This window comes from Amblyomma americanum, chromosome 4, assembly GCF_052857255.1.
Source record: "Amblyomma americanum isolate KBUSLIRL-KWMA chromosome 4, ASM5285725v1, whole genome shotgun sequence".
Classification (NCBI taxonomy): Eukaryota; Metazoa; Arthropoda; class Arachnida; order Ixodida; family Ixodidae; genus Amblyomma; species Amblyomma americanum.
Genome location: NC_135500.1, coordinates 78272061 through 78290291, shown reverse-complemented (window position 1 = coordinate 78290291; position 18231 = coordinate 78272061). Strand labels below are relative to the sequence as shown.

At 41.9% G+C, this 18231-nt stretch overlaps 1 long non-coding RNA gene and 1 other non-coding gene across 2 annotated transcripts; one reads left to right on the top strand and one right to left on the bottom strand.

Annotated features, from left to right (window-relative positions):
* Positions 1–994: 994 nt before the first annotated feature.
* LOC144128065 (uncharacterized) lies at positions 995–17483 on the top strand. Its single transcript, XR_013313674.1, has 3 exons — positions 995–1376; positions 12507–12582; positions 16229–17483. It is a non-coding gene; the product is annotated as an uncharacterized LOC144128065 (long non-coding RNA).
* On the bottom strand, positions 6335–6408 carry TRNAT-GGU (transfer RNA threonine (anticodon GGU)). The gene has a single exon. It is a non-coding gene; the product is annotated as a tRNA-Thr (tRNA).
* Positions 17484–18231: the final 748 nt, after the last annotated feature.

The window sequence follows — 18231 nt, the reverse complement described above, 5'->3', positions numbered from 1 at the left end:
AGGCCCACCTCCATGAGGAGCCGTTTTCTGATAGCAGCCGTCGCTGGGCACGTCCACAACAAGTGCCACACATCACAAATGTCCGGTGCAGCGCTACAGTGAGGGCACCTGTTAGTTGCTGGCAGACTGGACATGCAAAACGGAACGTAACAGCAACGCATTTTCGCTCGCTACTCCCTCCAGCAACTGCAGTCATCGACGCATCACGTGTTAAACGGTAAGACTAAACACACCACACAAATAATATAAGAAACAGCGCACCAGAAGGCATACTTTTTGCTGCAATGGCAGCCACAAGAAACTTCTGTACTGCCTGCGTGTCGTCTGCTAGAGGGTCATCTGACAGCGTCGTCATACGGCGGACGCGCGCTCTACGGCGGGCAGAAAAACCCCTGACGCTTCAGGCATGTTCTTCAGGAGGCATTGGCTGAACCCTTTAAATCGGGTGATGGCTCAAGCCACCTAGCATGACTTATGAAATTTTACTCTTGTCTTTATTTTAGCCACCAATCAGATAACCTTCGCTTGGTTACTTCTACCCGCTTAAAATCTACTTTCCCTTCACTGTCCTTAATCACCAATGCCTTGGATAAATCCGCCCCGCTGCTTTCTACTGTAGGGTGAAGCCCTTTACAGAAAGGTATCAAGTGTTCAGCCGTTTCCTCCTCCTCTCCGCTCGCAACGCACGGCGTGTCTATCTCGTGGTGCCTGACTTTATATGTCTTAGTCCGCAAACTCCCGTCCTGGCCTCGAACAACAAAGAGCTTCCCCTACAATCATCATAGATATTTTCTTTGGCAATTTCCTGCTTAAAAATCCTGTATGTTCCCAGTGCCGCTTTCGTCAGCATCCCTGTTTTCCACAGAGCTCTCTCTGTGCCTGTTAGAAGGATAACGTTCGCAGCGATCCTAGCGGTAATTATCCTTTTTTTTTTTGCCTCAATTTTTATACACAGGCGGCCTAGGCGTTTCAGACACTCTAGTTCTTATAGTTCACACTAGTACAGTGGTGCAGTGGCCGTTGAAGTTTTGTTGGGCTGTTGGAGCTGGTGGACTGCAGTGTAGTTTGGAGAGCCTGTCAGCACCGCGACACGGAACAGAAGAAGAGGCGTCATGTTGCCTCTTCTTGTGTCCCGTGTTTTCGCTTCGTTTTCTAACCGAGTTTGGTGGAGTCGCTACTCCGGCTGAGCAGTGCAGCACGTGTTATTGTGCCTGGAGTATTGTGTGCTACGGGATTGATTTGCCATCCCATGGCGAAGCTAGGGTGGCACTCTAGCCATGGAGTGCATTAACTGTAACATCTAGGGACCTCTCCAAACACAGTGACGAGTGACGTGGAAAAGTTTGTTTGCGGCGACACCGCGGCGTGCGATCAAGGTAACTTTCATTACTTTTGTTGCTCCGAATTAACTTTTTAACGAGCCTCACATTAGTGTCCTTATGCTCCGTTTTATTAAAGTGCTCGACAGGCTTCTGCGACTGCGAAAAGTTGATTCTGCGATAGCATTTCGTCGTCGCGTTCGAACACTTGGTTTGATTTCTTGACTCGGAAGCGCGTTTCGTTTGCGTGTGACAGACGGCTGCACACAAGTGATGGTAAAGTGGGAAAGCGAATTATTAATATGAATCGGCGTTCTGGAGTGAGCCACTTTGTATCACTATGCGGAGGTGCGATGTGTCACAGCACACAGTTTGTTCCCTGCCCGTTTACATTTTACATTACTCTTGGTGCCGTTGTAATGTTCTCGCTTTCTCGAATAAAGCAGGTGCAAGTATGGGCAACCTAATCAGAAACGATGGAGCAACACCCAAAAAGTACCGGTGGCTTCGCGCAGCCACGCGAGAACATGAACCGACAAGATAACGAGATGCGACAAGTTGCTTGTCTGCATGTTCATGCTGGTGTTTTTCTCAGTGTCTTTTCCATTTCTTGTAGCTGCACAGTGGCACCGGTAGTTTTTGGTTGTCGTTCCACCATGTCAGGCACTGTTGACGGCGCTTTGTTTTTAACTGAGTTTGATAAATAATAAATAAATAAGGTTTCTATTCATAGAACATACAGTTTGTGTCCAGCTCGCATAAGTGTGGTGTCGCTTGTGTGCGAAGCTGGGTAGTCCAGGTGCATTGCTAAAAAACTTTATCGAAAGGCCACTGTGAGAGGGTAGTGGTTCCGCGTAAAGTGCACACGTGTACGGAGCACATTTACCAGGAAAGATGTTAAAAAAAAAAAAGTGTATTCAACTTCCTGAGAGTACAAAGAATAGAATCTAAAAAGAAAACGAGACACTTCAAAATGATATTGCTTGATATAAACAGACATCGTCGCAAAACAACTTTAACAAACGTTCACTGTGACAACGTAGACTGATCATGCAAAGTTCAAACGTGCAGGTAGTACATGTACAAAGATAGATGTCTATCTCAAAGGGGAAAAAAATTGTGTAATCTTCTTTCCAAACAAAAATAACAAACAACACACTTCAAGAAGATATTGCTTGAAATAGAATGAAATAGAATAGAATCACTAAGAATAGAAAAGGTAGAAATCAGTGACAGTTAAAACAGGAAAGATTATATGTGACTAAGCTGGCAGTCTGGTCATGTTGGTGATTCATGATGGAAATGTACAGCGTAAACAAAGACTAGGACACAAGGAAAACACATGGAACACACGAGCTCTGGTTTGTTCCATGTGTCTTCCTTGTGTCCTCGTTTTTGTTTGCGCTGTACATTTCCATCATTATATATGAGCTGATAGCCACATTCTTAGGAGCTTTTTAACTGAACTGAAATTTAAATGCAGCAACCATACACAAGCTGGTTGAAGTGAAACGGCATATAAAATCTTAAGAGTCTTTCTGCCATATTTAGTAAAATTTCGGGGTAACACATAATATTCTGTGCACTGAAGAGCACGCGTTTTAATATGTCAGTTTTGAAGGCAAAAGAAATATAATTTTTGCACAAGATGTTGAACACGCACTGCTTTGGAGTGAAAAGAATGTCTAATCCGTGCATGATATTTAAGAAATTTTCTTCGGGATATTCGGTGCCGTAAGTAAGACTATTGCATCATGAATGATGCGATTTGGTACTTTGAACTTGCATGCAGAAGCAAACCCATAAATTGTAATTCCGTAATTTATGACAGATTTGCCCAGGGATTTCTACACCATTTTCCTCACTGGCAGATTACATGAAGAATTTAATGTATACAGTTGTGCGCGAACAGCTCGTAACCATTTTGCTACTTAATCAATTTGTTCACCCCAGAATAAGGTGTCGTCGAATGTAAAATCAAGATATTTCATAGTTTTTTCTGATTTCAACGGGTGGCAAACACAGTGTTGGCAGCTAATTCCATGTAGATAAATGGATTTGTTCAGAATTAGGTTTTTGTGTGGACTATGGAAACAGATTAGCTTTGTTTTTGATTTGCATACAAATATTCTATTCGTAGCAAACCAGTCTAAAAGGAGAGCTATGTTTTATTGAATAACATGCGCTGCTTCATCATACCTTGCACTGGGGAGAGCAAGGGCTGTATCATCCGCATAGAAATAAATTTTTGATTTGAGTGGGAGACAACCCAGGCCATTTTTGTAAATATTGAACAGGAAAGGTCCTATGACTGAGCCCTGTGAAACGCCTGTTTGAAGTCAAGTATTGAACTAAATGAGTTGGCAGCACAAACATACTGAGCACGATCGGCGAAGTAATCTTGAAGAAATGACTGGAACATACCCCGAAAACCAAAATTATAGAGTTTGACCAAAAGTAATTCATGATCTATCATATTGAATGCCTCTTGTCTATCGATGAAAAGGCTAAGGAGTATGTTATATTTGCATTGCAAATGAAGACATTAAAATTTTCTAAAAGATGTGTTATACTTAACCTGCTCCAAAGCTTGCACTGGGCTGGGTCCAATAAATCAAACCTATTACACAAGCTAATCATAGTCTTGTAAACAGTCTTCTTTAGTATGCAAGCAAGAGTAGATAGCATTGGTATTGGTCTAGTTTTCTACTTAATTTTTTATCCTTTCTTATGTAGAGGTCTTACTACACTTATCTTCATTCCCTTCGAAGTTAGACCAGTGCTCAGTGTTTTGTTCATCGTGTAGAGCCGTAGCTTGTTAAGTTGTGCAAAATTCCACACAGTGTCGCTATTATAATGCTGCTAATATCTGTTGATTTTGTAGTTGGTATTGACGAAACTATTTTCCATAATTCATTTTCATCCACTGTTGGCAATTATGCAGAGTGAATATCTGCTAATGGAGAGGTGTGGATTCTGAAAACGGAGCTTACGAGCGGGGTCAACAAAATTCTTATTAAACACATTTGCAAGTGTCTGCAATGATGTGGATGAAAAAGCTTCTTGGAGAGTGACATCAAAACTTTTCTTAAAAGCGCTCTGAAGCACCTTCCGAGGAGAGCGCACCAACTCGCTCAATCACTACACTGTGTGGTCATGAAAACCTGAGCCAAATAATACGTCTCTACACGCAGCAGAGGACCCACAATCACTCGCGGAAGTTGGCGAGCCCTTTCTGGCGACTTTTTCATGCTCGCACCCTCCTCCGTCGCTCGCACCTGCGTATACAAGTTGAGAGGTGGCTATTGGTTAGATTATTTTGTGACGTCAGGCAGCTACCATGGCCGTGGCCAATAAGCCGTGTAACCCCGGCTGGTCAGGAAGCTCCGCTCTCGGAGGTTGGTCCAGCAGAGGAGCGCCGACCGACCTTCCAGCGTGCAAAAAATGACGAGAGGAAAGGGAAAGGTGCGAAGACTCTGAAATCCAAATTTTGATGACAGTTAACCCAGCTTCTGCAAAGTGCATTAAAAAAATTCTTGCTGACCAGTATTCTTGAAGCGGCGTGCTTCAACATCCCAGGCATACCGCAACTTTATTAGAGCCCCTTTCAGAGCCCCTTTAAGGGGTCTTCCATTGTTATTTACCAAGCTGCAGGTTCGTCTCATGTTTTGGCAGCTGCGTGAAAATTATTTTCCGTGGTACCTCTTCTTTTCTAACCATATTTTTGCTGTTATTTTGTTTCTTAATTGCTTGAATTCCTCCCTCAAAGCCGTATCATTGAGATCGCTCTGGCACCTCGTTAATATGCTTTTTGTGTGACTGAGCTCTATTATTTACTCATTTGTCCAGGGGCTGGCTTTATTTCTGCGTTTCAGCCAGATTTTTGTTTTGGACAAAGCATAAATGTCTAATATTTTTCACCAAGTAAATCATAGACTTGTAAATGGTCATATTCTGTCAGTGATTCCCAGTCAAAATTTCTTCACATATTCGCCTACTTTTCTGGAGTTGGGTACATATTTCTCTTTTGCCGAGTGATTTTCTTTCATGCCTTCATTTCCAAGGACTGATAGACTAACATGATAGTGATCTGCAACTTTTTCTTTTGTAATGCAACCAACTTTATCATGTTCTGGCAGCCTAGAGTGCTGGGAGGCAACCCTTCATAGCCATACTCCCCTCGACCAGAAATCGTTGGTTGAAAGGGACCGGATTATGATGGTGACCTAGTGGGTTCTCCTACTGAACCCACCCAGTATTTAGGCTCTTAATAAATGATTTCCTCTTCCTCCTCCTCCTCTGGCGGCCTAGTGATAATGTAGTCAGTGCAGCTTCTTGTCAAACAAGTACCAACAATTTGCTGGAAAACTTAAAAGAGCTAAGATTTAGGGTACCACTTCTTCGTGCATTGTACATCTTTGTGTCCTTTGTATAATCTTTGTGCACTTAAAACCATTATGAAGCAGGAAAGGTATTTAAACCAAAGCATTAAATTTGCCAGACTTTGCTTTGCACCGCAGCGGTGGCCTAGTGGTTTGAGCATCCGCCTCGTATGCGGGAGGTGCGGGGTTCGATCCTCAGTGTCGCCAAGTACCCACCGGTGATACAGTGGGCACAAGCTTTCCCCTGCCTGGTGCTCGGCTTCTTAGGGTGAAATGCTTGGGAAATGGGTCTTTGACCCCACCTTGTGAAATGAAAACTACCTTGTGCCATGGTGCTCTTTGGCCAAAGCTGCCCTTGCACCATAAACATTCATCTTCATCATCATGTTTGCTTTGCAGGATTGGAAGTTGAGTGCCCTTCCAGCATTTTTTTTTTTTGCTAATAATGGTGCTGCTTGTTTTAGTCTCTTTTAAGACAGGACATGTATTGCTAAATTTTACACGTATAATTTACATTCATGTCGTGTCTATTAAGGGAATCATTGCTCATTGGCATCAACCCAAGCGCAGCCATATGGCTACAAAGGAAAGCTCTACAGCTTTCTCAGAAACTTCGCATTTGAAGAAAAATTCGTCCTGGTCTGGGGTTCGAACCCAGGACCACCGCTTCACCAGAGCAGTCGCTTTACCAACTGAGCTAACTGGGACGGCAAGCTTATGGTAGGGCAAGACCGAATTGATCAGTAACTCAAAGTGGGAACAGTGTTGGTCAAATGTTTAGGGGAAACCTCTAAGGCGGAGTTACAAGTCTGCTCCATAAGTTACAAAAATTACAAAATTCGCCCTCGCCCTACCATAAGCTTGCTATCCCAGTTGCCTCAGTAGAGCAACTTCACTGATGAAGCGATAGTCCCGGGTCGAACCATGTACCAGAACAAATTTTTCTTTTAACTGCGAAGTTTCTGAGAAAGCTATACAGCTTTCCTTTCTAGCCGTATGGCTGCGCTTGGGTGGATGCCAATGAGTAATTATTCCCTTATTACAAATCTACTCCATCTTAGGTGTTTCCCCTCAACATTTGACCATCATGTCATGCCTGTGTACACACTTTTGGAGAAACAAATTGGGCTTAGAACTTCATTCATTGCTTAATGCTATTCATTTTGGCGAGTGCAAAGTAGTGCAAGTCATTTCTGTGAGAATTGGCGTGCAGTACAGGATTTGCCCGTGCCTTGGACACTGGGTGGATTCAAGTCCGTTAATTTTATATGTGCTTTTTATTTTATTGAATGTCAGGCTATTTTGGTTTAATAAACACTTGTAGAGCAATGAAAGGTCTATGTCAAAGTGTCTCCAAAGGCATACTTATTCATCGTCATGAAAGAAGAAATTCAACTATATATTACTTAGTGGTTGTAGGTAAAAACCACGCAGTGATCCATGTATTCTAATGTCTAAAGCATCACTTGAAAGAAGAAAACTTGCAGTAGATTTAGGTGTCTGTAGTCCTTTAAGTTTAAGATAATGTTAACTTTCTTCCAAGCTTCTGGTACGCTCGTGGTCACAGGGTGGCTAATTTTTCAAGCACAATCTCCCCTCCTTCCTTCAAGAGACCTGCTGTTACCTGATCCTCACCAGCTGCTTTCATTTTTCGCATTACTCCTAAGGCTTTCTTTACTTCCTCTTTTGTCACTGGCGGGATGACGCATTGCTGTGCGCTGCTGACTCTCTCATTAGCATTCTGATTACATTGGCTTCTGTATAGATTTGTGCAGAACTCTCTGGCTACTTTAAGTATGTTATCCATATCACTAATTGCATTGCCCACTTTTGTCTCTTAGCGCAGACGTCAAACTTATTAGGAGTAGGGAAATGAGAGGAATCGGACATATAGGTGATTCGAGAAAGGTGTGTGAGAAAAGTAGAGCCTGCATTGCATGAAAGATGCCTTACAGTGCATTGGACACTGCTTGTAGCTGCAGGACAGGTGCTCACCTTGTTAAATGCAGAGCTACCTCGTTCACGGGGACCTGTCAACATCATGTTTGAAGGGAGACTGAGGACAAATTCAGCTTATCATGTATTGATAGGCTGCCACATTTTAGTGACAAAGAATCTGCTATCACTAAACGAGGTTTTCATGAGCTAGAAAAGTAAAAAAAATGGTATGTGGGTGTCACCGCGATCAGCTGTCTTTGCAAACAAACTGTGATGATGTGAAGACTGTATTTCATACGCGGTCATTCGCTTCCAAATGGTGATTGTGGTGTGCTTTTTGTTGTTGATGATGGCGTGTTGAATAAAGTTGCAGCAAAAAAATCGTTCCGCTTTTAAATCTTAAGTTGTGAGAATTAATGTGCCTATTGGTGTTGAATAAATAACATGAATGCGAAGAGTTAAGAGGTTATTTTTACCGGGAACAAGGTATGGAGTTCTCTTAAGTGTTCTTCTATTGATGGTTCTCATGATCTAGTGGTGCACCCTAATTGATCCAGTATTGTATTGTACTACTATCTGATAGCCAGGAAGATTTACAGACTCTGAGTAATACTTGTGGAGATGAAGGTGGCATTCTAGGATCTACTTCTAGCGCAGTTAAGTTTGAGGACGTACAGCACCCTCTTTTTAGACTTCAAAAAAGCCTTTGACAAAGTTCCACACAAACAGCTTTTTTTGAAACTCTCACATTTTAATCTCAATTCCCTTGTTCTTGCCTGGATTCGTAACTTTCTAACTAACCGGCAACAGTTTGTTTTTGCTAATAAATGTCCATCTTCCTGCTCCTCTGTTATTTCTGGGGTACCCCCAGGCATGGTCTTCGGGCCCCTTCTTTTCTTATTTATATAAACAACCCAGCAACTCACGCTTGTTCGTTGATGATTGTGTTTACCATCCTATACTCACTAACAATGATCATCAGCTCCTTCAATCTGACATAGATTGCATATCATCTTGGTGTGATAAATGGCAAATGCTGCTTAATGTGAAGAAAGTTCTCTCCTTTCCTTCCACAGGCATCACTCTTGATCGATCTTCAAAGTACTTCATTGCTAACTCAGAAATCACTGCTGTAACAACTTAACTTATAAATGCTTAGGCCTTTATTTAGCACATGGTCTTAGGTGGTCGTACCATGTCACACAAATCTGAAAGGAAGCAAATTGCATCTTCGGGCAGCTTCGGCGAATGTTACGTCTAGCACCACCATCGTTGAATTCACTAGCCTATCTAACATTTGTACGGCCTAAACTTGAGTATGCATGAGCTATCTGGGATCCTAATCAAAATAATAAAAAAAAACGGCACCGCTAGGTTCATCTTCTCTGCTTATTGTTATCATGAAAGTGTCACCAAACTAAAACGCAATGCTCATCTCATAAGTTTAACTAGCCGACGTCACATCGCAATATTATGTCTATATCACAAGTTCTATTATCATGTTCCGCACTAGTCTGTTATCATCCCAGCCTACTGCACCTCAAGCCGCACGAACCATGAAAAGACCACCTATCCTCCGCCTGCCCGCACATCTGGTCATCTGTTCTTATTTTTTGACACACTGCGAAGGGCTGGAATGACTTGCCCGGCCACGTCGTGCTTCATTCTGATCTATCACTATTCAAATCATCAACTGAAGCAATGTTATACCCTGTTGCCCACTCCCTCATGTAATACCCCTTCAATGGGGCCTTTGAGGTATTAATAAATAAATAAATAATAAATAAAGGAATTCCACTGGTGAGATGCTTACAATGCCAGGCCATGAGATACTCGGGCTGGCAGATTGCAAATGTCTTGGGGTGTGGTCATAAGGGAATAATTACTAATTGACATCCACCCAAGTGCAGCCATACAGCTACAAAGGAAAACTAACAGCTTCCATGAAAGATTTCCTTTGTAGACGAATGGCTGTGCTTGGGTGGATGCCAATGAGTTATCGCTCTCTTAATATATATATCTTGGGATATCGGTAAATAAAGGATAGATGTACTTAGAAAAGCGCAAAAAGTTTTCTAGGTGAAGAGATGCTGTGATAATGAAACATAGGGCATTATGGTGGTACAACAGGTATGAAGTACTGAGAGGTATTTGAAAACGAATAATGGAGCCAGGGCTTACTTCGGGAATGTGGGTTTTTGCCTCGGGGCGGAAGTTCACTCATGCCTAGAAATAAACCTTAGAGCTGTTGACAGATTAGCACCATGTGCCTATGGCAATATCACACGCAAGGCAGTACAGGGGGTCATGGGCTGAGCATCGTTCGAACCGCAGTATGCTCTGAGTGAAATATTCTATGAACGTCTGAGGAAATTCGACAATAACAGGTAAGCAGCTAAGATATTTAATTACTTATACTGCTTGAGTGTTGTCTAACAATGGCAAAGAAGGACTAGAAAAATAACTAGGAAGTATGCAAGAAACAAAGGACAGTGAGACAAAGAGCTTTCAGCAACGGGCAAAAAATGCAGAAGGTAATTGACTAATTCAGTCGAAAAGTTGCAAACTATAGAACTATATTGAAATCAGAAAAGGCAAATCAGGTAGGAATCTTTCTATGATAGTCTTGAGGTAGGGCCCTACTATTTGAAATAAGATCAGGGTGTCTTAGAACACAAAGCTGCAAAAATAAATTTAATCAAGAAGATGACACGTGTGTAGTAGGCAGTAGATCCATAGAAACAATTGGACATATTTTGCAAGAATGTGACAGTATCTGTCCAGATATTCATTACAGGCACAGTCATTCTCAGAGACGGCCTAAGGTTTAGAGAGAATAAAGGTGAAGTGAATGAATCTGCAGTAGACGTTAGCAAAAAGCAGTTGAAACAATGGTGGCTCAAAAGCAGGGCAGTGACGTAAGGATGCAAATTCAGGTTTAAAAATTGATCAAACATAAAAGTCAAGGAATTTATGTGTAAAGAAAAATGAATTTATAGATAATACTAGCAAGTTAATATAATATCAGCATATTAATTGCTTCATTCATTTAAGCATATACAAAACTAGTTTGTTCAGTCACTGTCAATAACAGGGTTCTTACAAAATGTGTGTGCTCTATAATTTTCTTCACAGTTCACGCCAGAGTTCACGCTGATGTACATGCGTTTCACGATATCCTTCCCAGGTGTTTGCTGGGTTTCGTTGATTCTCTGTTTCTTTGAAGTTCTTTCTTTTATTCATCATTGTAATTTTCCGTTTCATGTTGCCCTGAATTGTAAACTGTGTACATTAAGTATGTGTTTTCCACCATTGTACTGTTGCCTGCATTGCCCTGCCAATACGCATAGGTGATGGGAGCTTGTCAAGCCATATGATGCGGCTTTTTACTTCCATTCGTTCCCCGAGCATGTATCGCTTGCTTGGGAATAAAGAAAGCAAGAAGTTTGACAGATTGGTGTAGAGGAATATAAAGAAAAGAAAGTACCTTTTCATAGGGAATGCTCCTAACATCCGATAACCATATGGTGGCACTACCGAAGGCTCCTCCCAGGGTCAGCCTGTGTAGGACCACGCTTGTTTTAAAATTTTGTGTTCATCTCGCTCTTGTTGGCCGATGGTGGCAACCTTGTGGAATCGAACCACTTTTTTTCTTGGCGGTGTAAAAAAAGAAAATGAACGAGAGACGTGGATGAAATAGCTCTTTTGTTTGAAAGCGGCTGGCGTGAAAGTGGAGTGGTAGGCAGTCAATGTGCGCTTTGGAGGGGATTTAAAATTCATGGCATAAACGTTGAAGGCCTTTGTACAATGAGTGAATCTTAAAATCGGAAGGCGATGTAAGGAAGAACCAACGATTGTCACATTGCAATGCTGCTTCGCAGAGAACAAGCTACAAAAACTTCCCAGTCACTGTCGCTTGAGTTTCAATTGATCAAGCTGTGCCCTACTGCCTTTTTCCATGCTCATAAATTTTATTAGCCCTAAGCTGTGTTAAGTATGACTATAGATTTACAATCATACACAGGTGGTAAGTGAGAATAATGAGGTTGTCCTTTTCCGCGCGCTGTCTTCTCTGCGCAATTTCCTGCACCTTGTGCTCTGAATTTGTTCGTAAGCAGTATGAAAGGCATGCGGTGAATGCAAGGCCGGTATGACTGAATTTTCATCCAATTTTATTCTATTCATGACATTTGCACATCGGTCTGCCTAATTCCAGTGGCAGTCGGAGCATAGGGAATTAAATGTGCAAAAAGAATCAGGATGAGACTGGATTCGAATGAAATCACATATCACCCTCCTCCAATTCTCCATGGATAGCAGAGCACTATATTATCATACACACATGCCGTAATGAGGCCCTCAATTACAGACTGTCGTGCACAACTCTTCGCCTTTGAGATGTGCTCATTACTCATGTGCGCTCAGTGAAGTTTAAGAAATAGAGCCTCATATTTACGTAGGCCCTTCTAGACCAGGAAAACAATCTTTTTAGAATATAGGCTCAGTGCTTGATATGGGCTGCGCTTTCATTGTCTTTGCTCTCTCTACATCACTCGCATCAGAAAAATTGGGCAGTGCCATATAGTTGTTCTAGTATCTCGTTAGCATGAAAATATCCATTTGACAGTGCCCTTAAGGTATATATTTTTGATACGAAAAATATAACAACTTAGCACTCCCAATATGATGTTTCCGTGCGTATCGATCCTTCTTAGACTAGTTTGTGCACCACTGCAGCGTGGCGTTGATTTTGTGAAAATCTCCAATATGTAGCCCACTTTTGTCATTTGCCAATTGCATGCGTGCCTCTTGGTGGTTCTGAGTGAGGTAAAGCATTACTTATGTTATTATCACACTGCTTTTACAGCGAGGAGTGGATGTATGGGGTAAGTTGGGCAACCATGCTATCAGACAGCAAAGCATATTCGAGGACACAGCAAATGGTGAGTGGGTTTTGGTCATTATAATGATAAGAATATTTATTCACAGAGCTATACCAGCAAAGTACAAAAATATGGTTCACCTAAGCCATCAGAGTGGCTTTTTGTGCGAAACAAGACTGTCAACAGTAAGACTTGGCGGGCCAAGGTTCGGAAAAATTTTTTAGCTAACATGCTCAGCCGCTCTTGAAGGTGGATTCACACAACGGACAGAATTGTTGTTCTGAAACGCTCATCGGGCATCACATTGATTGATGTCACAGATTTATGGGAACTGATTTGCATCGCAGTCTTCATGAATTGAATGCAAAAGAGAGGGCATCTTTCTGCTTTTGGATTTTGGTGCAAGGCAAATGTGAATTTTGAATAATAAAAAAACAAAAAGCCTGGCGTCTTCGAACCAAGGTGTTCTCGTTTGTTTTGTTGTAGCGGGCTCAAGAGCGGTTATTCCGCAATCACGAAGCATGAGCCTTGCGTGTTGCCAGTACAAGGCATTCGTGCACCATTTATTTATTTACATTTTCTGGGGAACCTTGAAGGCATAATTGCAGGGGGATACATGCATAATGGAAACCAGAGCAAAGAAGAACAAAGCACAAAGAAAGGGGGAGAGACACCACAAGCACTGAACGAAACAGATAGACAAGAGGGGACACAAAGACACCTTGCCCAAACGTCCGCTCTGATGCATACATACACAGATACAATGAAGAGCAAAAAACTGTGCATTCGCATCAGTCAATGTTCTGGCAATGAGGGAACAAAGAACATGAAATAAATAAAAAGGGGAAAGCAGCAACTGAGAATATCTTAAGTTTAACGGCATTGCTCAGGACTTAGCCTCGGACTGGCATTCGATGACCCGATAGGGCAGCTTGTTCCATTTGTTGATGGCATGCGGAAAGAAGGAGTGCTTGAAAGCATCAGTACGGCATTTTCTCTCGCATATTTTCTATTCGTGGTCACACCTCAATAAGAAATGCGGTGAATAAGAAATGCGGTGGCAGCGGGGTTAATAGCAGTTTTATTGAAATAGATGTGGTAGAGAAATTCTAACTTAATTCACTGTCTGCTCTCCTCCAGTGAGTCCAAGTTCAGCTCCTGCCTGATATAGGTACTGCAAACGTTAAAACAATACTTATTTGAACCAAACCACGCTGCTTGATTTTGAACGCACTCCAGTGTAGCACAATGGCTCCCAACATAAGGGTCCCAAACAGCACAGGCACACACCATAATTGCAGATCTGCCAAGTCTTCTGAATTTTCCATAAAATGTATGAATTTTGTGAGACCTATTTTAGAATACGCTAACACAGCTTGGTTTCCTTAAACAGCAACTAACATAGCTAAACCTTTGTATGCCTTCAAGGTTCATTCACAGCAAATGTCGACTTACTGACTCACCCTGATGTCTCTTAGCCTGTTCAGGCTTTAACACACTACCGACGAGAGCAAAACAATGTCAACTAAAGTTTCTTTGTCAAATTCTGCATCGTCTGTATAAAATGGAGATCACTCAGTACATTTCATATTCGCAATCTAGAAAAACACGGCATGAACACGAGGATACGCTGAGTATTCTTTCTCTAACGACACATTCAGGTACTCATTTCTTCCTTGCATAATCAGAGAATGGAATGAACTTAGCTCATCATCAACAATGACAAATTCATTATCCTGGTTTGTTTCACAGCTAGAGCTCATCACAAAAGATTATTAAGGTCTTCTAATGTTTGTTCCCGATTCTCCTTTAAATAACACTTACAATAAGTAGAATTGAAATATATTTGCTTGTTGTTTAAAATTTCCCATTCTGTTTTTTTTTGTGACATGCACAGCCGTTGTTTATTATATTCGACATTGTTTTATTGTATTTTTGTATTACCTTATCGCTTGTATTTCGATGAATTGTGTCGTTTCTCTATTATTTGTATTACTCATACGTGTACTTTTGCACGAACAAGAAATCATTGTTCATGTTCGTCTGCTAGGCTCTTGGCTGAGAGTGGCAGTACTATATAATAATGAAGATGGTAATAATAATAATAATAATAATTTGGACCTGTATTACGATTTTACGAATCATTTCTCAAATTTTATGGAAAGTAAATTTTATTTTCGAAAAACATTTCAAATTCTGCAAAAAAATCCACACTGTTGTCGGTGGTCCTGTGTGGTGGCACGAGAAAGCAATAGGTCGTGCTCAATCTGAACAAGCCGCAAAGCATGCTGGGTACTTCAACTTCCCAGTCATTCGGCGATATGCACTTGTATGGCGCTCTGCTTGAAATGTGGCACTGTCTAGCTTGAATTTGGCTCTTGATGTGTTGGTACTCGCAAATGAAGTCGAAAATAAGTTCAGCATACTCTACGTGCATTATTATGTCCATGTTCGACGTTCAGTATCCAAATAAAGGGCGAAAAAGCGATACAAGTGTGAACATTTCTGCGTGCTTGTATGCTCGCGTTGAAATTTAGGCAGTGGTTTAGGACACTTCACTCACTGCAAGTTGGCCTGTTGTTATTGTTATAGTGTGGTTACTACGTTTTTCTCTAACATACATTGAGTAAAAATTTCCTAGAGGTTTTGCGCTATCAGGAGCTGAATATTTGATCTGCCAGCTACTGTAGCCTAGCATTACATAAGTGCACTACTATGGTTTTTGTAGTGGAATGGATGCGACGGCAAAGAGCTTATATCATGGAAAATCATGGAGGAGTTCCGGTACTTTTTCTACACCTGCCGCGCCGGCTCAGTAGTTAAATCGCTTCACGACTGAGCCGACGGCCCGGCTTCAATACCGACCGTGTTTCGATGAAGGTGAAGCGCAAAAGGCACTTGTGTCCTGTGAAATGTCAGATTCTCAGGTGGCCGAAATTAATCCAGGGGCCCTCATTACGGTGTCCCTCACACCCATTGTGTCGCTTCGGGACGTACCTCACAATTGATGATTTTTCTTACTTTTTCTAGTCTTTGCGAAGCTTTCATGTGCACTGCATCGCAGCTGGTCAGGTTTTTTTGCCACGGGGTATCATGTGAGCTACCGTTGCCTGCAAGCAAGGTGCACTGCATTTTAGTTGCTGCGCTAAAGTTGGGACATGTGGCATGTTGAGTTCTTCCTCTAGAAAGTCTGTGTACTTACCAATGCTTCACAACCTTACGTTGGCACATAATAGTCTTTTCTGTCGGTACATGTCCTGGTCAGAGCTGCTTTTGTTGAATTTTTGCTATGGTTTATTGCATAAACCCTTCATCTTTCAGCCCTGATTTTTTATTTTCTTTTCTTGTTTAGGGCGTAAATAACATCACAAAAAATTTCAACTTCATAAAGTCAGTACTTACAGAGTCGCAAGTATGGTGTCAAAACTCTACATCAGGGCTCAATGGTTGCAGAGTGAAAGATGTAGAAGCTTTATTCAAAAGGACATAGGGCGATTCAAAATGGTCAAAGTGATCAAAGAGATGTCTTATACACGCACATGGAAATCCCTGAAGCAATTTCGCGACTTTGTTATGCACAAGTGAACCTTGCATTTCTCGTACATTATGTGGGTTCTTTCTGTGCAGCCTTCCTTGCACCCTCTTTCTCTTGTGTCATCGTGAAGTGGGAAATATCCGAGCTGATCAAACCTTACATCCTGGACAGGTCTGTTTTCTGCCATTCTTGGGTGTTTCGAAGCTTGCAATGGTGAAAGTGAAGGCCTTCCCCTCCTGGGTGCCACAGGTTTCAACCCAGCTGCTGACACTGCCTCAGTGACTTTTAGAGTGAAGTCAAGGAGATCAAGCTGCTTAGGGAGGCTCTGTCTGCGTCACGCCTATACTCAAGCCAAGCATTCGCTTATACTCAAGCCAAGCTCCTCGAACAGCACGTTGGTTGTTGCTTGTAGCTGTGTAGGATGGGTTCGGTGGCACGAATAAAAGAAAGTCACAGGGATACCCGCACCTGTGAACAAAAAGAAACGGAGTAATTAACATACCGCGTCAACATTCATTCGGATATCGTGCCTCTAAAACAAGCGCCACAATCGACTCGGACACTGCCTTTTGCAACTGTTGAGCTCTCATGGTGTCAAAATCATACATGACAAAAGCATGCCACTGTGAAAAAGCTGCATGTGCAAACAAAAAAACTCAAATGCCTTCTCAGTAATGTACTACTAAGGCACAACATACAAAAAACTGGGCACATACTCCAAAGGAATTACGTAGCTGCAATTGCAAAAAATTGGAACTCACCCGGCTCCGCGTTCACCGTGATGTCTCTGCTGCTGTTCTTCGTCGTGAATTCAGTGTTCGAGAAAACGCAATACTGATGTCGATGGCAGTAGGTGGGCCCGGACTTCACTTTGGGTGAAAAATTGCCAGTTCATGTTTCGTTTTTTTTGCGTGGTGGCACCATTTCTCATGCGGTGTCAATTGACACTGCAATTGGGACCGTCAGGGCCGAAAGGCTAATGTCATAATTGCAGCAGAAGGTGGCATTCGAAACAACTCTCTGAAGCAACGGATTTTCAATTCGCCAGTACTGCAAAAAGGCAACTGCATGACAAATGTGTTGCATTTTCAGCTTTACTGTTTTCTTTTCTCCTGCACGAATTATGCCTCAGCAAGCATGCACTGAGGCTATGTGGCTGAAAAACGTCTACCAATGAGAGTCAAGGGCCTCGATGGGCAAGTGACACAGCAACAAGCCAGCGTCCACTTGCTGAGGTTTTGGTGCATGCAAGACAACCTGCTCACACACGGAATTAACCAAGCATAAATATTCACTGCAATGTGTCTCAGAGCCTGTATGGAGGTGCGGGACGTTACATGCCATTTAAATATTTGTTACAGCTTTGAATGTTAAGAATTCCTGTCCTTGATTTCCCAATTCTTTTTGCTACATCATGTAGATGAAAAAGTACTAAAATAAATGCTTTGTTGTATGGCGTCTCTTGAAACATTCAGTAGCTTCAGAAAGTAAAATAAAGTTTCTCGTCACAGCAGAGGAGACAGTGTAGCCATTTTGCTGTCATGTGCTTTCTGCTGGGAGCCTAGTTAATGCTGATATAGAAATGTGGAAATGCATTGTATGCAAAGTTTTCAAGTTAACATACTTAAAGGAGTATAGACACTTAACTTTTGGGTGCGTGTTTTCTTGTTTGTGATGATGCGTAATGCATTATTATACATGGATTACCACCTAGTATTAGTATTCTCGTGCGACCGCTAAATAATTTATAATCGCATTTCTTCCTCAGGCTGTTTCAGTTTCTGTTTCCACAGCCAAATGACGACTGTGACGCCAACATTTGCTTACAGGTCATGTGAAACTTGAAAAAACTGCAATATAATCGCTGCTTCCATATTTTTTGTCATTCCGGCTCTTGAGGAAAGCTGGCGTCAGCACTGCAGTAAATTAGAACGATGTAGCAGCGATTATATGGACATTTTTCCATGCCTCACGTGACACAAAATCACTCCTTGACGTCACAACCATCGTTCAGCTGTTGAAACAGAAGCCGAAACAGCATGACAGAAAAAGTTTGATTATAAATTATGTAGCCGTCGTATTCGAATATCACATGGTGATTCAGACGTAGTAGTGCCGTTCACATCATTGCAGAAAAGAAAACATGCCACCAAAATTGGGTGCGTGTACTCGAA